General features: G+C 42.9%; 1 protein-coding gene and 1 long non-coding RNA gene across 2 annotated transcripts in view; both read right to left on the bottom strand.

The window, feature by feature from the left end:
* The window catches only part of Hs6st3 (heparan sulfate 6-O-sulfotransferase 3), a 710,291-nt gene that overhangs the window by 14,657 nt on the left and 672,218 nt on the right, over positions 1-23,416 (bottom strand).
* Positions 13,551-18,675, bottom strand: LOC148001148 (uncharacterized). Its single transcript, XR_015639068.1, has 3 exons — positions 18,449-18,675; positions 14,974-15,046; positions 13,551-14,857 (listed from the first exon to the last, which is right to left on the bottom strand). It is a non-coding gene; the product is annotated as an uncharacterized LOC148001148 (long non-coding RNA).

Raw genomic sequence — 23,416 nt, 5'->3', positions numbered from 1 at the left:
CACAATACACACACATGCACACACATACACACATGCACACATATAAGCGCACACACAATACACACACATGCACACACATACACACATACAAACACACACATGCACACATACATACATGCACACACACATACACACATGCACACATACAAGCGCACACATAATACACACACATGCACACACATACACACATACAAACACACACACATGCACACATACATACATGCACACACATACACACATGCACACACACAAGCACACATGCACACACAAGCACACACACATACATACATGCACACACACAAGCACACATGCGCACACACACGAGCACACACACATACATACATGCACACACATGCACGCGAACACACATGCACATGCAGACTTTTCTCTTCAAAACTAAGAGAAAGCAGGACTCACAGAAATGGACAAAGGCAACCAGAATGTGGATGTTCCTTTTAAAATTTTGACAGACTGTGGAGGAATCATTCTGAAAGGATAGCCTTGTGTTCTTAAGGAAACAGTGCTATGGATTTTGAGCTGCACATGTGTGAAATGTCCAGTGGTCTCTCTTCTCCAAATGGGAACAGCCACCTGTGTTAAGGAAGCCATGGATAAGGACATCAAGACACTGTGTTTTCAATAGGCAGGTGTGGTGGGAAGACTCCATTGCATAGGGCTAGGGTTTTATCAGCAGGAGTGAGGACCCATCTTGAATAAACTGCCAGTGGTTAAATGTTGCGTATTCTTAAGAACATTCAGGACACTGGCTTCAGTGTATTAAGGGTATTTAGATTCATGAGCATATAATGATATAAGAGTTTTTAAAGTCAACAGTAACAACAGAAAGCCACATTTGGAGGAGCTAGGAAAATGACCCGCTATTTGAAAACCAAGAAACAAAATGAATCAAACACCCCTCTTTACTGTGTGAATTAGTTATCCGGGTACCAATGAGTTGATAAGGGGAAGTTCCTCTTTACAGTGAATCAAGGAAGAAATAATAGAAGACAAAGAAAGACAGTGGCAGAGCTTGAAAATGGCTTCCATTCCCAAAGAAGGACGTGGCTTCTGCTCAGCTCTGGTTCTGGCCAGCACCACCTTGTACCATAGTCTCCCTCAGCATGTTCTTCCAGGCAGCAGGACCTGCTGCTTATGCTAACCTGTGCACAGCAGGCGAGCTCAGAGGCACCGCCTTTAGTTTTCCTATGTCCTCCTGAGCCCCAGAACACCACGGGTGAAACAAGAGTTTTCCCTGTCCCTTAGCCTCCCTCACCATCTGATATTTGTCTCTGTGCTCGAACCATAGGCAGGGGGAGTAATTCATTTGTGACTAAATGCCAGTGTCATTCCACAAACTAATCTAGGAGAAACCGAATTATGCTGGAAGTAATGTGGAGCTCTAATCAGGTTCTCTCCAAAATCCACTTACTCACGGTAATTAGCATGAGTTCCTTCCAGAAGCCCAGCGCCACGTGGACGCTCAATGGGATCCTTTAGGCTGCAGTGGGCTCTGGAGAACCTTTGTAATTTTGTCTAATTAATAAAGCAATGACAGAGAGCTAAAGCAATATATGCAGTCGTGTGTGCGTGTGCGTGTGTGTGCGTGTGCGTGTGTGTGTGTGTGTGTGTGTGTGTGTGTGTGCACATGCGCGCAGTTCATCCTGGTTCCTTTGCCTTGGGTGTTCCTTTCCTTACCCCAAGTGTCAAGCAAAGTGACATTAAATTGCAAATATTTTTCTTCAGGCATGTCTGATGCATCAGAGAGGTGATAGCTTTCAACATTTGTTTCTTCAAGATTTTAACAAACTCAAATGAGAACATTCATTCATCTGCCCTGTGTTCTCCATGCTATGAATATCTGAGAAAATAATCTCTTAAGATTTTTCAAGATAAATGTAGCTTGAGGCTAAAAGAAGAGACTTGTACATTTGTGTGATCAATAAACACATCAATTAAAAACAGGGAGGGGTATCCTTTTGAGCAGAACAGTCTCCCATGAACCCTTGGCCATTTGCAGTTTCCCTAAAGTGCTTCTGATTTTTTATTTCTTTACGTGATGATCAGGAGTAAAGAACCATCAGTCCGAGTGTGTGTGTGTGTGTGTGTGTGTGTGTGTGTGTGTTGTATGTCTGTGAGTATACCTGTAGTGTGTTGTGTGTATGTCTGGCATACGTGTGTCTGTGTATGTCTCTGTGTGTCTCTGTGTGTATATGTATGTCTGTATTTGTGTCTATGTGAATGTCTATGTGTCTGTGTATGTCTGGGTGTATGTTTGTGTGTCTGTGACCATGTCTTTGTGTGTATATGTCTCTGTGTGTGTCTCTGTATATGTCTCTGTGTGTCTGTGTCTCTGTGTATGTCTATTTGTCTGTGTATGTGTCTGTGTGTGTCTGTGTCTGTGTGTCAGTGTATGTCTATTTGTCTGTGTGTGTCTGTGTCTGTGTCTCAGTGTATGTCTATTTGTTTGTGTATGTGTCTGTGTGTGTCTGTGTGTGTCTGTGTCTCTGTGTGTATCTATTTGTCTATGTGTCTGTGTGTGTGTTTGTCTGTGTGTCTCTGTGTGTGTGTCTGTGTCTCTGTGTGTATCTATTTGTCTGTGTGTCTGTGTGTGTTTGTCTGTGTGTCTCTGTGTGTATTTATCTGTGGGTGTGTCTGTGTGTGTCTGTGTCTCTGTGTGTGTCTATTTGTCTGTGTGTCTGTGTGTGTGTTTGTCTGTGTGTCTGTGTGGGGTGTGTGTGTGTGTGTGTGTGTAGGCCACTGGCCAGCACTGGGAATACTCCTCACTTGCTCTCCATAGTGTCTCTTGCTGAAGCTTAGCTTACCAGTTTGTCTAGAGGAGCCAGCAAAGGCACTCCAGGGATCTGTCTGTCTCTTTCCCTGCCACCCTTTCCTCCAGCACCAGGATCACAGACATGTACCACTCAGATACCCATGCTTGTTCTGCAGACACTGACTTAGCCATCTTTCCAGCCCCACCAATCCTTTTCAGATTGATACCTGACCCCTCCAACTATCTCTGCTATCTCTATGGAGATGATGCGCATCCTGTGATGTTCAATTGGATTAAAAGAAACAAAAAGCAAAAAACACATCAAAGCCATAAAGCTAGCATCAAAGTAACCACCACCATTAGCAAAACAGTTAGAAGCTTAGTGCTCATTTTCCGTTTAGGTAGATTACAGCCACAAGAGGGCTCTAGAATCTTCCCAAACTCAAGATGAGCCCTGAGAGCCGTTTTTTTTCTAGTAATTAATTTCCTCAAATCAATATTACCTATTAATGTACATTACAGACACAAGCTATAGACTTCTGACACTTTACACTCAAGCTAAGGGGAGAATTTCATATAGAAACTCGGGGGGCCCACAGGGATTGTAAGTCAAAACCAAAATTAGTTGCACCTGTGTTTTCCTGTGTCTGCTGTAGCATAAAAAATCCCAACACTGCAAATTTCATCAAAGGTTAAAACTGCATCTGAAGCACCGTGCACAGAACGGAAGGCGATGACCTCCAGTAGATTTGAAAGGCCGTTCCCTCTTCTGTCCCACGCAGCACCCCAGAACAGCCATGGAGGGTGACACAGCAGTTAAAATGCAATGACCCTCTCTGGGGTGCTGGGAATTTGCAAGCCATTAGCTCTGGAGGCATTTGGCTCCTGCTGAGAGCCTGATGCTGTGTGTGGTGTTTGCAGACTGAACCGGAAGACTGTACCCATCTCCTCTTCAGTCCTGTTCAGACCGCAAGACTGGGCAGACACCAGTGCTGTACTTGGGCTGAATTGTGGCAAATAAGGACAGACAGACAGACAGACAGACAGACAGGATGCAGCCTCAGCAGAAGGGAGAATAGCACCTATCCTCTCTACAGAAGAAAAACCCGAGAAATATCCCAAAGCGTTTTAAAAGAGTAATTTAAGATCTCAGCACAAACTCAGCAAAGTCCTCTGTGTGCTGACCTTAAATGGCTTTTTTTTTTTTTTTTGGCAACTCTGTCTTCTCAGACAGAATGGTAAAAGAGTCCCAGAGAAAGTTCAGCTTGGATAACAGTACTTACTATTCTGGGGACAGGGAGCTTCTGTGGCTTTGGGACCCGGTACATTTCTGGTACATTTCTTCGTAGGTAGCTTGCTCCCAATCAAATGCATCACCATGAAGTTTGGGGACTTGGAGAAGGACCTGCTCCATGGGGCAGTTTGTGTTTCTCCCGATAGGTAGGACAGAAAGGAGCTGGTCCCAGGTCCCCAAGGTGTGCTCTGCATAGCAGAGCTCTTTCTCATAAAACCATCTATTGTTTGGTAGACAACTCCAGTGCTAAATAAACTTACTCTCACGAATTGAGTGTTTTTTTAGCTAATACTTTCGAAGGTCAGTGATTCGCTCAGTTAAAGTACCAGGTTCATATCTCAGCACTGCTCTGTGATGGGGCCAGCATGTCTTTTTAGAAGAGGTGCCACACATATTTTCAGGGACATGCCAAGAATGACTGAAGCTGCTGGCCCTTCATGACAATCCTTCTTAATCATGCTGTGTGTCAGTCTGTGCTCTCCCAATCCATCCCAGAACATTTTGTTTCTCATTCAAGTATTAATTCTTATCTTCTCTCATGGCCTCTCTCATGAGAGAGCTCCAACGATGATTTAGACTAGCCTATAGCTGATGAGAATTCGGGCAAACAGAATAGCCTTTCTGAAAGGCAGTTGGGACTGAGGTAACCAGGAAAGGAAAAAGAGAAAGGCTCACACCCAGCAGGTAGAGCCACATAGTATTATTGCTTTTGAAAAAAGGCACACACCTACGGAAGTTCAAATTTATTTCTGTGAGGTACATTTTGACTTTAAATTAAACTAAGTCATTATTGATCTTTCCAGTGAGAAATATGGCCAGTTAGGCAGGCTGGGTGGCCTCTCCCCTCCACCAAGGATATCAATGCTCAGCTAGTATCTGTGAATGAAGCCTTGGTTGGGAATGTTAGTTGTGTAGGTAATGAGGTTAGATGAAGTCTTTAGACCTTAACCTAATAAGATCTCAGGAAAATGGATCATTTGGATAAAGATGAGAAGAAATAAGTATACAGAGAAATCCAGAGATCTATATGCCAAGGAATGGCTGACTGCCAGAGGTTTCAAGGACAGCTCTGAACAGATTTCCTTCCTCATAGCCCCTATAGGCACCAACCTTTACACAATATCTTAGTTTTGAACTTCTAGAGTCCTGAACTGTGAGCGAGTAACTCCCTGCTGTTTAAGTTTATAATACTTTTGCTACAGGAGCCTTGGGAAACTACTACAAGGGAGATGCTTATGGGAGAAATACACGAGAGAAGTGATCCACCCTGACTGTCCACATGACTGAACCGCCTGTTTATCTGTGACTATAAACAGATCCGTCAAGAATTATTACGTATATTAGGGAAAATTAATAAGCAGACTAGTTATCTGGAAGAAACAGGTGATTTAATACAGTAAAGAGAACTTAGGGATATGCTATCTGCCCCGAGACATCACTGCATCTATTAAACAAGAGTAAGCAGGCATGCAAAACAGAAAAGGGTTCTTAGAAAGTAGTTAGCATTCATATCTACGTGTGTGCAATCGACCTAGAAAATAATCAATAGATAAGATAAATATTAAGGTCCAGGTAACCTACTAGATACAAAGGCAAGAAGACATAGAAAATTAAGAATTTAATGCAAGAGACAAGGATATTGAGTCTATAAACCAAAATTTCCTAAAAAGAGAAACATGAAAACAACAGAGAAAAATAACAAATGTAAAAATATAATATTCCTGAGCCTGAAACAATGTGTTCACATTGAAAAGGCCTCAAAAACTTAAACGTGTAAATAAAATTTTAGAACCCCCAAAGGGAAAAACTGAAGATAGAAAATCTTCCAGGAAAGAGATTAACAACAAGAAATAAAAATCAGATTGCTCATAATTTTCTCATAAGACTCTCAGAGCCTGGAAATTATCCACAGCTCCAAAAAGGGAAAAGGTTTTAGACATTGAATTCCATACGTGGCCAGGTCATTGACTAAGTACACAGTCTAAATAATAACAACAGTAATAAAAAGATAGCTCAGAAAATTCATCACTCCAACACCCCCTCAAATAGAAAAAAAGGAATTCATTTACTGGTGAGATGAAAGACCCTTGAATTAAACAATGATTGCAGGAATATCTCTGAAGGAGGAGGACCTGCACATCTTTAAGAGAAAATATGTCTGAGAGGATGAAGGGATATGAAAATCCATAGGCAGAGTATTTTATACAATAATGAAGGCGGCAGAAAATCTATCTCTAAAAACATAAAGGCAACAGAAACTCTAGGAAAAACAAAAAGCTAAAAGGAAAAGCTATGGCGAGCATCAGCCAGAACATGGCAGCATGGCTGTCCTCGTTGGGCACAGGAAGACCTGGACTTCACCACGGCATGAGGACTTTGTCAATTTTCACAGGTCCAGTCTGCACTTGAGAACTACGCAGTGACATCATGCTTGCTGTTTATTTGTTTGTGTTTTTTCTATTAAAAAATTGTTCCAATGAATGAACTCAGAGATTTAGACTACCATGTAAAGCTGAAAGCTGTCTGGATCGAAGGTAAGATGAACAGACCAGGGCATAAAACGAGGTGAGCATACTTGCCTGACTCCCACACTGTCTCATTTTCCAATGCGGGGAGTTGAGAGATTGCCCATTGTTGGAGAAAGAGATAGAGATTTTACTCATAACATAAAAACTAGGTGTTTGGCCCATATTATCTCGCAAAGACATGGGCGGGTGGCAGGGTGGGTAAATGATCAGGAGCTTTGTTACAGAGTGCTATATAGACGTCCCTTAGCACTCTCAAAGCAGTCCAAATTACGCTCTGTAAGGCCAGCTGTCCTAAAGTCGGATTCAGAGTCCATACCCAGCTGCGTTTCTGTGCCTCTAACATCTTCTTCCTATTTTGGGGTTTCTTCCTTTCTGTCAGACACGAAGATAGCTGTGTGGTTGGTCAACCTGCCCTTAAGCTGCTATCTTTCTAGGAGTAAATTGCGAAATTGATCTTGATACCTAACTGTTTCAGAAGCAAGGGCTTTAAAATATTGTTCCTCTGCTGGTCCAGGAAAGAGAAAAGCAAGGAGGCATTGCTCATCCCACAGGTAGCGGGCTCGGAGAAGAGCCTCAGAAAGATGTTGGCTGTGACCTCCTAAGCTTTCGTCAACTTTAGTGATGGGAAAGCTCACAATCCTAAGCCAGGTTCTCAAGGTTCTGATGTGTAAGAATCACTTGGTGTACAGAACTTTAAAAAGAACTCTAAGACAGTTACCAAAGATGTGTCCTTACTGTTCAAGATTAAAGCCCAAGAAATGTGTATGAATGTGTGAGTGCATGTGTGTGTGTGTGCGCACACGCGCCCATTCACCTGTGTGCATGTTATATGTTTTTGTTGTCGTTTTTAATGCAAAGATAACTATTGATATCTAAAAGGAGAAAAGACAGAGACTTTCCCAATTCCTGGACCAACAGATGTCTCCATGTTGGAGAATAGAAGCAAAGGACAGATGAGGAAGCTGATGACTGCTGTGCCAACCTGCTTTCCTGTGCAGGTCACCATTGTCCCCATGCAATGGCAAGGAGGAAAACACGCATCTGAGAGGCGTTGGAAGAGGCATCATCACACTATGAGGGGAAATATTTCCCAGTCGACAACATCTGTATCAATGGCTTTTCACGAGAAGTTCTGCACCTCGCACTGAAAGGGTGAGGCTGCACTAAAGCAAGAGCTGGGTTGCTTTCTGGAAGACGGGAAGTTGAGGTTGGAAAGTGGGACTCGAGAGTGGACGCAGCAGAGAGGGGAAAAATGCATGAGACAAAAGGTGATGATGGGTGATCAGCCAGTCATCATGTGGAAGGCGTGGCAGGAAGCCCTAGCTGTGGGGATGTTTCCGGAGGCAGAGTAACAGAGATCTGAACACAGGCATGCCTCCTGGTGGCTGCAATTCACTTCCCATGTGCATCTGGCATGTAAATCCTCTTGGCACGTTTGCTCCCACACGTCAGGGAGTTGTGCTACATGAGTAAACACCGTGTGCTGGGGAAGAATAGAAACAAAGGAGGCTGGGTTCTTCAGCCGAGTCAGGGAGGGGCTGCCTCTGCATTTCTCACATTAGGGTCAAATGCTGTCTTAGTCAGGGTTTCTATTCTTACCCAAACATCGTGACCAAGAAGCAAGTTGGGGAGTAAAGGGTTGAGGCGTAATAGTGATGTGCTTGTGTGTCAAGTTGACAAGGGGTCAATTGTACTGGCTGGTTTTGTGTGTCAACTTGACACAAGCTGAAGTTATCACAGAGAAAGGAGCCTCCCTTGAGGAAATGCCTCCAGCTGTAAGACATTTTCTCAGCCTCCACGAGATCCAGCTGTAAGGCATTTTCTCAATTAGTGATCAAGGAGGGAGGACCCAGCCCATTGAGGGTGGTGCTTTCCCTGGGCTGGTGATCTTGGGTTCTACAAGAAAGCAAGCTGAACAAGCCAGGGGAAGCAAGCTAGTTAGTAACATCCCTCCATGGCCTCTGCATCAGCTCCTGCTTCCTGACCTGCTTGAGTTCCAGTCCTGACTTCCTTTGGTGATGAACAGCCATGTGGAAGTGTAAGCTGAATAAACCCTTAACTCCCCAACTTGGTTCTTGGTCATGATGTTTGTGCAGGAATAGAAACCCTGACTAAGACAGATGTGACCCAAAAACCAAATGAAATCCTAGCTTCATAACAACTTTGGTAAGAGCATGTGCTATGCTCCAGGCATCCTCAGCTCTCTCAGAGGGTCTCCAGGAGACTCAAGCCATCCTTCGAACACAGGCGCTCCTCTGAAGTGCTACCCACGACTCATGTCTGCTCTGGACACATTCATTTTGTTTGCTTGCTTCCTTGCTCCCCCTCTTTCTTTTATTGCCTAAAGGGAGCAGTGTTGGGGTTGGCTTTGTTTTCTTTTGAGACAGGATCTCATATATCCCAGGCTGGCTTTGAACTTCCTCCGTAGCCAGGATGGACTTGAAACTGTAATCTTCTGGCCTCTACCACCCAAGGGATGGTGCACCATCCTATCCTATTAGTGATTAATAGGCCACGGAACACATGGGTTTCAATCCAGTAGAAACACATTACAGCAGTCAGTACACCCGATGTTACATATTCACCGTGTTCTCACTTGTTTTTAATGAAGTTTCCTGTTCATGTGTTCTTAATTCCTTAATCCATGGAGAGGAGGTTCTTAAATACTATGTTATAGCCACTGTGCGTTCCATTCGATTAAATTATTCCCACTTTTTTATTTTAGTACTATGCAATGAGTACATTTGCTTCCCAACATAGAAAAAGTTGAATAATATTAGGTTCTTCTTTGATATTCTTTTCACAAATAACTACATTCTTTTCCTATTTACATAGGGCTCAAGGCATTTATTAAACGCTTCCCAAAGACTTCTTTTTTTTTTTTAACACTCCAGGGAAGTGAGTGAAAAAGAATGGCTATTCTGATTCAAAGATGATTCAGAAACAGGGCCCTCATCACCTTAGAAGCGGAAAAGACAGAGGACCATTTCTCCTTGGTCCTCCGCGCCAAGACAGCGCGCCTGAAGGTGTCTTATCGCTTCCTACCTAACGAGGTGCTGAATGGATATTTCTTTCTCAGGCCTAAGGTGAGGAGGCATACGGCTCTTCACTTCTGCAGCTGGCTTTTATACCGGTAAAAATGTTTCCTTTTTTAACTTGATTAACAGGGAAAGATTCACACGCCATCGAGGGTCCCCCACTCCCAGACTCCTTATCAACAGACCTCACGCCGTTGGGAGGTCTTCAGAGAATTTAGTCCTCCGTAGCATCTATTATCCATGCTGAGTGTTTGCAGTAGAGAGGCACATAATTAGACGATGGGGGAACCTGAATCTTCGTTTCTTATTTTTGACTTACGCACATGAAAGGGAAAGTACCAGAGCCTTTGGCTACAGCAAGGCACCACGGGTCCTCACCCCTCAACATACACCCCGCACTAACTCGTAACAAGGCAGCAAACACACCGCACTCCGGGCAACTCAAGCCTCCTCTGTACGATCAACTTAACAAGAAATCCATTTTAAACATGGTTTTTAAGATTTGCTCATTAGCCAGAAGCCAAGCTTTGACACCACTTACTGGAGAAAATGACTTAATCTTCTTGGAGGTTTGCTTTCCTTGGGTCTAAATGGCGATAAAAATAATACCAACCTCCAAGGGTTTCCAGCGAGAACTCAAGAGACGACACAGGCTCGGCACAGTCTGTCACCATCCCAGAAACCTTGGCGGCAATGGGAGGACACAGCAAAGCCCAGAGGCTGGCGTCTGTGAGGCGTGGGTGTGTGGGTAAGGGGATGGTGTCACCTGTTTCTTCCCTTTTACGTCTAAACCGTTGCCCTGCCTTATATTGAAGGAGAGAGGGGGAGGATTTGTAATATGGATCAGAGCCTGGGACAAAACAGACCCGTCATTTAGAAGAAAGGGTCAGATAGTGACCTAAAAATTAAGCCACCAAGTGGGGCTCCCCTTCACACCCTCTTCTCTTATGCAGTGATGCCGGGTGTCTCACTCCAGGTCTAAACCATGTTTCCCAGTCAGCTCCTACCTAATTTCAGCCACTTCAGCCCTAATCAAATGGAACTTTGGTTTTTATTGGGCTTATGCTCCTCCTTGCCTGGGAGTCCCAACACCAACATTCTTACATCCCAGCTCTGATACTGTCCTAACGGTCCCCAAATCTCTAACTTCCTGGCTCTAAGCACTTAGAATTTTGTGAAGGCCTCCGAAGCCCAGGGAAGGAAGGTCCACCGCGGTCTTCGTCTTTCAGGGGCCCCATGCGCTTATAGTCTTCTCACAGACCAGAGCATGCTGAACCCCGGATACAAAACATTAGTCCCACTGCAAAGCAAGTGTCCTTAGGCCTTCCATACTTGTGCCCTGTGTGGAGAAGGAATTACAGTTAAGTTCAGACTAACGCTAAATCAGACTGTTGTGGCCTCTCGGAGCTTGTGGTCAGCTTGGTGCCTGCTGTGTGCCCTCTTGGTTTGTCCTGTGAACCCTCTACAGGTCACAGCATCCTAGCATTAAACATTCTGAGCTTCTGCTTGCTCAGATACGCTGGCTCAGGCTCCCTTGGGGCTGGATTTGAGGCTTCTATAAATACTATTACATTTTGCATGCATGAGTCTGAGTGCAGGCCTGTGTGAGTTCATACGAGCACACGTGTGTGTGTGTGTGTGTGTGTGTGTGTGTGTGTGTGTGTGTGTGATGGAACACTTACAGGGAGTCAGGGGGCACGTTGTGGGAGTGGTTTCTTTCCTTTCACCATGTGGGGGTTCAGGGATCAAACTCAGGTTCTCAAATTTTTCTGCAAGGGTCCTTATCTGCTGAGCAATCTCCCCTCTATGTTTTCTAATGACTGGCCAGACTGCTGTTAAAGTTGAAAACTCCTAGTTTCAAGTTAAATATATATTTACTTTTTATTTATACGATTTACATATACTATTTACACATAAGTATTATATATTTAATTTGAAGATTTATCCATGTATTATGACAAGATAAAAGATATCCTACTTTCAGAAATTCTAAATATTTACCCATAAGGGTGTTCTTCCTGCCAATCTTACCTCTGTGAATGCTTAGCCTGAATCTTTTCTAGGGCTGCTTAAATACCAGGCATAATTCTTGGTTAGGAAGAGTCATGTTAGCATTGGATTACAATAAAGATTTTATTACCAGACTTCACTTTTAAAAAAGAAATACATTATTACAGGGCTAACCAGAGCCATAACTCACACATGATGCATGTTCCATTCCTGGCTCTGAGCCTTTTCTCTGTGTAAATTATCAGGGCAATAGCTCACACAGTCAGGGGTGAACTCACATGTTTTCAGTTAGAGGCTAGCGTGGGTCTTGTTGCGTTCTGTTCTGTGGCTTTAAGGAGAGCCCTGTCACCAATATGGGGAAGCTTTTCCTTTTCCCCAATTCAGTCCCTATCCTGTCACCCTGCAGCTGTAGGGCTGGCTTCCCTCCTCCTTCCTTTTGAATCCTTACAGAAATTGTCTGGGGGGGGATTGTTTGGGGGGTTTATGGATGGGAAACTGGGAAAAGGGATATTTGAAATGTAAATAAAAAATATCCAATTGGAAAGAAAGAAATAAAGGAATCTAAATGTGTAATTTTCAGCCACTCGTGCTTCTGATATTAGCATACGTGTATGTAAAATCAAATATGTACACAGAACGTAAGTAAAAGTTGAAATATCCAGGGAAACAAAGGGGACCAGCAGAAAGGAAGGGGGAAACACAGGGGAAAGTCCTCAATGCACAACATAAAATTATATAAAAATGCTCTTATTAGCACCAGTGGAAGGGGAAGCCCTTGGTCCTGCCAAGACTGAGCCCCCCCCCCAGTGAACGTGATTGTTGGGGGGAGGGCGATAATGGGGGGAGGATGGGGAGGGGAACACCCATATAGAAGGGGAGGGGGAGGGGTTAGGGGGATGTTGGCCTGGAAACTGGGAAAGGGAATAACACTCGAAATGTATATAAGAAATACTCAAGTTAATAAAGATGGAGGAAAGAAATGCTCTTATTTAGTATAGAACCATATATTATTTACTGTGAAAAAATTAAAAGAGAAATAATCAAAAAAGTAAAAAAAAAGAAAAGAAAGAAATTGTCTCGCCATTGACTTTCAAATCTCATCTTCAAGACTTCAGTGGGCTCCCCAAAGAGGTTCTTAATCTAGTGTGAGGTTCCCTTGTGTTTTTTACTTTTTGTTTTTAAAGTCTACTTTCAAAATTATGCTTTTCAAACAAAAAAAAAGTGATTGCTCTTGATGGCTTCCAAACTCCTGAGCCGGTATTTTCCCTTTCCCCTGCTCTGTAAGCTCTGTATGGGTCAGGATAGGCTGGTTCCTCTGCACTTCCTAGCCTGTCTGTCTGACTCTCAGCATCCTAATGCTTCCAAGGCTGCATTTATGCAAGCGATATGGCCATCATCCGTTAGCAGAGTCCACAGCCCTCTGAACCAACGCTGGCTGCTAGATCTGAGGTAAAGAGGGCTCCGGATGTGCATTAGCGGTGACACACATTGACCTGGAGGAAAGTTTCACCTCCACTCATTCATCAGAAATAGTCACGTGGCCCCACCCAACCCTAGTCAAGCCAGGCCAGGCTGTTCTGTGGCTCGAATTGGAAAAAATGGTTAAAAGCACATGTGAGTATCAAACATTCTTTTTTTCAAATCTTTTTAATATTAAATACTGAGCTTAATCTCTCTCTCTCTCTCTCTCTCTCTCTCTCTCTCTCTCTCTCTCTCTCTCCTTTTCCAGCAAGCCCAGCTGGGTGGCAGTGGTCTCCTTTTTTCTCCTTTTGTTCCTTTGTTCTTACTTTCTGTTCCATTTGTTTGGCACTGTCAGGCTGATGCTCATTCTAAGTTATCTCTCACGTATATACGCCACGTATCCCCTGAGACCAGGAATTATATCTTTTTTGGAAGTCATTCAACCACAGTTAAGAACCCATAATAGATATTTAATAGCACATCTAGGCATTGATCACATTTCTAAATCACAGTTAAAATCTGACATCCATAATACCACACTTTCATTTTGTCCCACTGATACAAATGCTCACAGCTCCCCAGAGCTGGAATCCTGCTCCCCGTGTAAGTCAGTTGATTTCTCCTGGTAGTCTTTGCCAACTGCCACTCTTCTAGTTTGGTTTATAAAGCACTCACAGTTTATGAAGCCCTAGTTAGAATTTCACGTGTGTGCTAAATACAACGCAAGCACCCAACAAACTGAGCGTGGGGCACAGGTCTACCGGCTACAGCCTTCTAGGTTCAGAATGGCCCTACATCAAATAACGCTACAGTGAAGACACTGGTTGTCAGTAATGGAATTGTGGTTTTAGAAAAAAAAAATGGAAACCAACATTCTAATATAGCATTAAACTCTTGTTGGAATTACTGAAAGAGCTGGGTATGAGGTAGCTTATGGCTACAATTGGGAAACCCTTGGGAAGCATAGGGAAGAAGGATGCTGAGTTCAAAGCCAGGGCTGTGCAGGAATTTCTAAATTAGCACAAGCAACAGGGTGAGCTATCAAAACGGAATGCAAAACAACTGTGATCTTCAGCCAATCTAAAGACCCAACTCTACTTAGCCTAGGCAGAAAAGGGATATTGATGTTTGGTGTGAGAGAGACAGAGAGAGGAGAGATAAGTGAGGAAAGGGGAAACTGAAATTGGAAAACTGGATAAAGAGTGAAATTCAGGAAGCAAATCAAGGTGGAAGAGAAGGTGTGGAAGGGCATTTACACTTTGGGATCGGGGACAAGGGACATCCATTTCCCGACTTATTACCCACAAGGTACCACAAGCTGAATGGAGTAAACAGCAGCCACTCCCAGGTCGCAGGTCAGACTCAAGGTGAATATGTGACATACAAGCCACTTCAGATAGTTTCCAGCGTTCTCAGCTCACAGCTCCACACTCCCCATCTTAAGTCCACATTGTGCGCCAGTCTGTGTCAGGGCTTACCTAAACCATGTGACTTCATCCCAACCAGTTGCTTACATCAGCCTTGTTTCCAAAGAAAACCAGTCATAGAGACTAGTACTTCAGCGTAGGGGTTCACAGAGGTCACCGCATGACGCACAGTGGTTTTGGAGGGGATCCAAACCCCATGGGGAAGACAGGATTTGACACGGAGGGTAACCAAAGCAGCCATGTGCATTTCTAGTGCTTTCCTGGAAACTGTGCTCACGACTTCTCAGGAATCATCGCCTCTGTTCTTCACGGGTCGTTGAGATTCTTACCTTTGGTTCCAGAAACTTGGCATTAAAGACATGGAGAATCTGAATCCCTAAGCCATGAACTCATAGCTAATTGGTATAGGTGTCATGTATTTCTGACCCAAACCCCTTGGTCTTACTTTTTTCTATGAGTTTACTTCAGTGGGGTAACCCATGAGCGGGGATCGCAGGGCAGTCATCCTGAGTGAAGATCTAGACGTAACAGAAGTCAGATTAGAGAACGCATAGACTTGCTGGACTCTACCCAAGCCTGAGAACCTGAGTCTCACATGAACCCTCAACTCAGCCTTCAATAACGAACTAATCATAATTATTAGTCATATATATCGGTCAGCTCATTCGAGTGCCTAAAACCACACTGTAAGAATGGTTATGAAGAGGTTGCATGCTGAGTGCGCATGCGCTTACCACTACTGACGTCTTCTATCGACCCACGTAACTCTTTTATAGCATTCGCTCTGATGTTTTTCCAAGAAGATTACAGGACTGTAGTCGGACGACTGCAGTGTTCTTTCCAATGTGGTCTGAAATGCCATTTGCTGAGAAGAGTTTTCTCTCCTCTGTCTCCACTTACCCTCAACGTCCATGAATCTATGTCCCAGTGTGTTACTGTGCTTTATTTGATCCTCTCTTTAAATACTGGTGTGTAATCCTGGATTATATGCTCTGGCATGGAAGAATGGGTTTATTTGTTTCTCTATGTGTCTCTAAGATCTGGTGATGATTCCATAAAATTTCTGTGAGTTTATGAATAAAAAAACTAAGTGAACTTCAGCTCTCCTGTGTCCTTAGGAATTATTTAATTGTTTTGTGAGGAATGTGTTGGTGATTCTCTGGATAAATTTACAGTGCCTGGTTTTGTTGTGTTCTGTCTGCCACCCACATTTATAAGGTGGGATCAGCCACACCTCCAGTCATATCCTTATAGTTAATGAACTATAGAAACATCCATAATTCTGCACATTTGTAAGGGGAACAAAAAGTTAATAGGAGCCCTGAAATAGACTTTTTGCAACTTTCTTTTAGAGACTAAGACCATCCAGACAGGTAGACATCACAAACCATATACAAAGTATTAGAGTCATTGAACACCTGGATAGTTTCCTCAGAATTATTTTTAATTAAACATTACTTAGATATAAATGTCAAACAGTGACTTTATCTTTTGGTGAATCCTGTTTTGACTTCACAGTGACCATACGTCTATGGAAATTGGTTGGTATGGTGTATTAACCCCTTCCTGGGGACTCAGGGAGAAATACCAAGTTCTGTATTTTGCTTCTGCAGAAAAACATAATTATTTTTATATATAATTAAGTCTTCCTTGTCTTGAATTAAAGATGGGGTGTCACAGTCACTGTCTCTTTTAATAAGCGGGGGAGGAGAGTGCAATACAGAATGTCAATGAAAAGCTGATTCAGGAGTTTTTAGCACTCAGTGGGCTATTGCTGGGTTCAGTCCATTGTGCTGTCTTTATAGCCATCATTACCACCATCACCATCATCAACCATCATCAATCATCATCATCAATCATCATCATCACTATCATACCACCATCACCACCATCACCAACATCAACCATCATCAATCATCATCATCACTATCATCACTATCATCATCATCATCATCATTACCATCACCATCACCAGTTATCATCATTATCATCATTACCCATTATCAATCATTATCACCATCAATCATCAATCATCATCATCGTCACCATCATCACTACCACCACCACTACCACCACCACCACCACCACCATCATATCATCAATCATCATCATCGTCACCACCACCACCACCACGACCACCACCACCATCATATCACCAATCATCATCAATCATCACCATCATCACCATCACCAGTTATCATCATTATCATCATTACCCATCATCAATCATTATCACCATCAATTGTCAATCATCATCATTGTCACCATTGTCACCACCATCATCATCCATCATCAATCATCATCACCACCATCATCATCAATCATCATCATCGTCACCATCATCACTACCACCACCACTACCACCACCACCACCACCATCATATCATCAATCATCATCATCGTCACCACCACCACCACCACCACCATCATATCATCAATCATCATCATCACTATCATTATCATCATCATCACTATCATCACTATCATCATTACTATCATCACCATCACCAGTTATCATCATTATCATCATTACCCATCATCAATCATTATCACCATCAATTGTCAATCATCATCATTGTCACCATTGTCACCACCATCATCATCCATCATCAATCATCATCACCACCATCATCATCAATCATCATCATCGTCACCACCACCACCACCACCATCATATCACCAATCATCATCAATCATCACCATCATCAGTTACCATTATTATCATTACCCATCATCAATCATCAATCATTATCACCATCAATCATCAATCATCATCACCATCAATCATCATCACCACGATCGTATTTTCTCATTATTTAGGATAATAAATCTCTTAGACATGTTCTTGGTCAGAGATACCAGGTAAACGTACTTTAGGTAAACTAACCTTAGCTTCACTGGATTTTTTCCCTACCCTTAGTTTTCCCTTAAACCAATTTCCTCATTTACGTATTTCTGAGTTCCTGTCCTTATGTGCTTTAGCACAGTATCTTCCGATCTTTGTGAGACAGGGTAAGCTTGCCCACACTTGCGTTTGTGTTTGTACGAGGGAAGATGGACTATGAAGAGGCAAAGTGATCAGCACCTAAAAGGGCCAAGTTGGAGTCATCTCTGTGTCCCAACTCTGATAAAACACCACCAACGCTTCTCTATCAATGAATTTCTACATAAAACACTCGAAGTGGCTCACGTGGCTTCTACCGCAATCTGTGTTCCCCTTTCTGTGGCAGTGAAAATGTCCCTTCTTACTCAGCGCAGAAACTGCACAGAAGGCGGGACTCTGAGAGAGAGGGGACGAAAGAGGGATCCCGGGACTGCTGTGCAACCGCAGGATCAAACAGCTCACCGATGGAGGGAAGGAGTCTGATACCGTTAAGAAAGACAAAGTCGTATTCCCTTTATTCCCCGTCGTGGCTGAGCTTAATCTGTGGGGTTAATAAAGAGAAGCAGCCGGACACAGGGCTGCTCATTCACAGAGAATAGATGAGTCCCTCTGCGCAAGAAAACAAGTTCGGAATAAAACTCGTGAGCCCCTGTCTCTGGCCTTAAATATTCATGTGCAGACTGCTCTCTCCCCTCCTCACACCACATGGTCTAGGAAGGCGCGCAGAGGACCTCTGGGATCCCGTGTACCCCACTTTTCTCTACAGAGATTCAGTTTCCTATGTTCTGATAAACTGGGTTGCATGATTCCCCCCACCACCACCCCCCCAGTGAGTACTGCCCTCCCCCACTTCCGGCCTCACAGGAGTTTCTTTCTCTACTCCAAGTCTTACTCAGCACAACATGGAGGAAACCCCTGGAGGGATGCAGATGCAGCACCTGCTCCATCACTCCAGCCTGTGGATTTGGAAGCTCTCAATTGCAGGTCCCCTCATTCAGAGGATCTATAACAGTTGAGAGGAGCGGGACCCACCTACCTTACCACCGATCGCTCCTCTCCCAGCAAGATGTCAGAACTGGCTCTTCAGGAGAATCCTTTTCTACCTCAGTGTATAAACCAGTGAAATATATCCCGTCTCATTTACTAAGTGCTTGTTTAACAATATTATGGGCTGAAAACAGAATCAGCATGTTCCCTTCCCCCCGACATCAAGACTCCAGATGCTGACGTAGTGCAAGCCCTCGCTCAAAATCGCCTATCTACATCCTGTCAAAACCGACATAAAACTATTAATAAAAACCAAATTGTTGCAAGATTTCAAATTCGAACATATGTCTGTTTTTCTTCCCAGAAAAACGGATTCCTAATTTTGCTTTTAACTCAGAGTCTTTGTGTGTGTGTGTGTGTGTGTGTGTGTGTGTGTGTGTGTGTGTGTGTGTGTGTGTTTATGCGTGTGTGCACTTTATAAAGAGGAAAAAAAAAAGCACATTTTGTTATCGGTTTGTGCAGTCATTGTCACCTGCCCTCTGGGTGCAGTGAGGATTAATGGCTCCTGTTTCCTAACAATGCTCCAGTCCCTCCCTGGCAGTAAGTTAGGGATATGAGCCCATTAGCTGCAAATGTTGCTCCAGTGGCCTTCAAGGATTAATGCACCTCCCAAGCCCAGAACTTCCAGTTACAAATATGGTTCAGTGAGTTAATGGGCTAATTAGGTAATTGTCAACTTGGCAAAGATGAGAAGTGTTATTGTTTTTGTGCTTTATTAAATTCCGAGAAGCCACAAGCATGAAGAGTAAACACCTAGAGGATTCCAGAAAGGTAGATGAGTGACAACTGCCAAAACAAGAACCAACGGACTCCTGCCCATCATGAACCCAGGGGCAGAGAAGACAGCACGGATGATGTCCCACGGGTAACCCCAGCACCAGAGAAATTGGGAAAAGACGGGGAGTCGAGATTTAAGTCCTTCTGATGTGCCTGTCATAAAGAACACTTCCAAGTCAGGAGAGCAGAGTTGTGGTCTGTTTCCCGGTTACCATTGCACGAGAGATTAGAGATGATATGTGAGCCGGGCACAGTCTAATGTGCTGTGTAACCAACGGGAAGCACAGTGAGGTATTTCACAGCGGGGCATCGTGGTGCCTTCTGGAAATGAGACTGTTTTATGGGCACAGAGAAGAGCAAGGTGAGCATATTTGAAAGTGTGAGTTTTCTATAAGAACAAGAGGAGAACCGCGCAGAGGATCTGAGTCACTGCTGCCATTAACAAGGGGAGTCGTGGAAGATGTTCAACTGGTTGGTTACCATCGGGGATTACACAGCTCAGACAACCTGTTTCCAAGGAGAAAGTTTAAAATTGCATGAGCCTTTCGATGGTTTGGGAATATGTTCAGTCTCTCGGCACACCAGCACATTTTGAAGAGTTGGAAGTCCTATGTAGAACAGTCACCACAGGCTGAATGGTAGCTAGTCAAGCATTCCCAGTTCCATAGGAAGCATGTTTAATTTAAGATTCTTGCCAACATAATAGCTCATAAGACTTCTGGAGAGAGAAAAAGTGTGTATGAAGAACTGATGAAAAGTTTTTCTCACAAAAGGAGTTCCAGTGAGAAAAGAAAAAAGTTTCTCAGTGGAACATGTGAAGCCAAAGGTTGCTCTCTAAATAAAATCTCCCTTTGGCAAACATGGTTGCTTTGGACTTTCTGTCTCTGCAATAGTGGTCGTTCCTTCTTTTATAACCCTGTGTCCACTTTTCCCACAAGTCGAGAACTCTTGGTAGATCAGTCTTGATGATCAGTCATTCCTGAAAAATACCACACATGGGTGGGTCAGGATACAGCCAGGTTTGTCCAGGAGATATAAAGCAATATCTACTTGGGGAAGGGATTTCTCAACCTTCTTTCCTGATACATTTCTTGTCAGGAGTCCACTCTCAAATAAAATATTTTGAAGTGGTTCTTAAACCAGCTCAACTAACTTATAATTGTGAGGGGAAATGAGGTTTTGAAGAAGCTGAAAAACAGCCTGAATCATTAGTGACATTCCCAAGCTGCTGGTCTGGCCAAGACAAACATGTGGAGTTCTGCTCATATGAAATTATAATATTATTACTGAGTACACCTGACTTGAGTTCTCTGTTGGCTGCCAGGACATTCTTAAAATTCAAAAGAGATAATCATGTTCAGATCCCAAGCCCCATTTGTTTCAGAGGTATTTATGTGTAAATCTATATGTTGACTAATCAGACGTAGCACCAGGCCTGGTATCTGACCCTGTCTGCTGATAGCAAAGACTTGGACAAGTCAGTCAGACTCCTTGGATAAGAATAATGTCACAACCAGTGGGCTGAACGCCCTCCATAACTTTCTCTTGTTAATGCTATCCTAGATGGCCAGCTATAATCTCATCTCTGTCTTAGTTATTGAGCAGATCACAAGAGCGTCTATACAACTATGTAGGAGAATGCTCAGAAAGCAATTACTTAATAGTAATACGCAAAATACAAACACATGTATGTACAAAAGCAAGTCCGACAGCTGTTTTCAAGTAGGAAATCGAGTGGGAAAATAAACACCATTCAGGCAGCAGGTTAAATAGACCTCAAAAGGCATATGGTACATTGGACAGCATCTGTGCTTATTTTAAAGCCCACTTCTTTATAACTACTCCATAATTAAGTGCAAAAATTATTAGTATTCTTTCAGGCCTCGTAGGAACCTAGACCCTGAGGTTTCTTCCATATTTGGGATCACTGAGGTTATTAGAGAAGGACCAAACAAGGACAGCTGGAGCGGAAAGTAGAAAAAAGAACAGATCGGATGTGCTGACGCAGAAGCCAAGAGAGAAGCTCATGGACCTCGAGTTGAGAGCCATAAGGAGCACATTGCTCCTAAAACAAGAATGCAAGAATGGAACTGGCTGTGAGGACTTGGTGAAGGAGACGGGCCGTGAGGACTTGGTGAAGGAGACGGGCCGTGAGGACTTGGTGAAGGAGACGGGCTGTGAGGACTTGGTGAAGGAGACAGGCCATGAGGACTTGGTGAAGAAAGAGATGAAAACGAGTTTAAGTGAGTTGCTGTCTCTGGGCTGCTATCCTAGACAATACAATGAAAAAAAATCTACAAAAATGAATTTACCAGAAAAAAAGCAAATATCTTATATATTTTCCTTAGTGTAGATTTCAAACTATTGACCCTTAGATAAAAGCACAGAATGGAATAGAACTTGTCTGTAATTGGAGGACACTCTAATTATGGAATGAGGCCTAAATGGACAGCTTCTTTAGAATCGATGGAGTATACTATGGAACACTACAGTCATGAACATCATAAGAAAATCAATTCTGTGATCATTTTTGGAGTCCTTGGTGGTAGCAAAGTGGGAAGAAAGCACTATGGGTTCAGCAGACATGAGAGGCACTCCCTGCCTCAGACTAACACAGTCATCTAACTCTGATGACACATTTATCTCGCCACTGTCCTTTCCCTACCTATATACAAGTTATTAAAATAATAACTTCATGTTTGATATTTGATATGAAAATCAAATTGTACGACAACAGCAACAAATACCATAATGTCCCTGAAAGGAAGAACGATTATTATTTATGTGATATCTGCTGTGAACAGTAGATCTCAACTACAACACAATTATTTTCTACTTCTGCACGAACACATGCCACATACTCATAGACACATGGTGTTATAAACTCAACTGTGTCCTTTAAAAATTCACATTTTTGAGGTTTAATTCTCAGTAAGTAAGTAAGTTAGTAAGTTACTGTGTTCACAATGCCTTAAAAATCAGTCAATTAATATGAAGTTGTTAGTTGTGGACACTAATTTCGAGTATTGTGTGTTCTTATCAGAGGAACAAATGGACGCTCAAGAGACATCAGAAAAAAATGTGCAAGAACAGAGGGCCCCATGAAGACACAGTGAGAAGCTGGTTATTCGCAAAGTTAGGAGAGGAGCTTTAGAAAGAACAATCTCTTCACACCTTGATCTTGGTCTTGCAGGCTCCATAAATGTAATATATTACTATATATCCTTTATTAATGTATGTATGTATATTATTTGAGCCTTCCTATGAGTTTCTTATTGCAGCCCAAACAAGCTAACACTCCCCCTACACACACACACACACACACACACACACACACACACACACACAAACAAAATCTCTTATCATTTCTTTTTTTTTTTTTTTTTTGGTTCTTTTTTTCAGAACTGGGGACTGAACCCAGGGCCTTGCGCTTCCTAGGCAAGCGCTCTACCACTGAGCTAAATCCCCAATCCCATCATTTCTTAATCTTACAATGTGGGTTAGAATTCTCATCTTACAGTGAATGAGGACATCATGGTTCAAAGAATTAGGTAACTTCCTTGGGGTTAATATGCCCAGTAAATGCTTACACAGTGCACTGTGATGATGTTACCCTTTAGTTAAAGATAATAGTAAAATATTGAAGCTGTGGAAACACAACTTTCTAGAAGGCTGTTTAAGTTATTTCCCACAACCACCTTCTTAAGTAGGATCCCAACTGAGGTGCTATGATGTTACAGGCTCCCATCTAATATATTATGATGTCATAGGCTCCCAGCTAAGGTGCTATGATGTCATAGGCTCCCAGCTAATATGCTATGATATCATAGCTCGATGCTATTGTTTTGTTTTTTTTTTTTTTGCTGTTGTGGTTGTTGTTGTTGATGATGTTGTTGTTTGAAGGGCTCTAAAAACACTATCTCTCTGATACTTATTAGCATCCTTAAATGTCCTTCTTATCCCATATTCTATTGGTCCCTTATTGAAATTCTATCTTCCAAACTCAATTAACCAAATTGTTTATTCTTGCAGTCTTTGTTCTCATCTCTGGCGAGATAATTCCAGGGAATTCTAGCTTGCCAGTAGAGCAGCAGAGGGCTCAGCTGAGGACCACGAACAGGACCACACTGAACAGGACAGTCCTGCCATCAGATGACCCCTGCATTAGTGCAGCCATCTA

The sequence above is a fragment of the Rattus norvegicus genome, chromosome 15 (genome assembly GCF_021556685.1).
Source record: "Rattus norvegicus strain SHRSP/BbbUtx chromosome 15, alternate assembly SHRSP_T2T, whole genome shotgun sequence".
Taxonomy (NCBI): Eukaryota; Metazoa; Chordata; class Mammalia; order Rodentia; family Muridae; genus Rattus; species Rattus norvegicus.
Note: the sequence above shows the minus strand (reverse complement) of the source record. Positions and strands in the feature narration are given on the sequence as shown.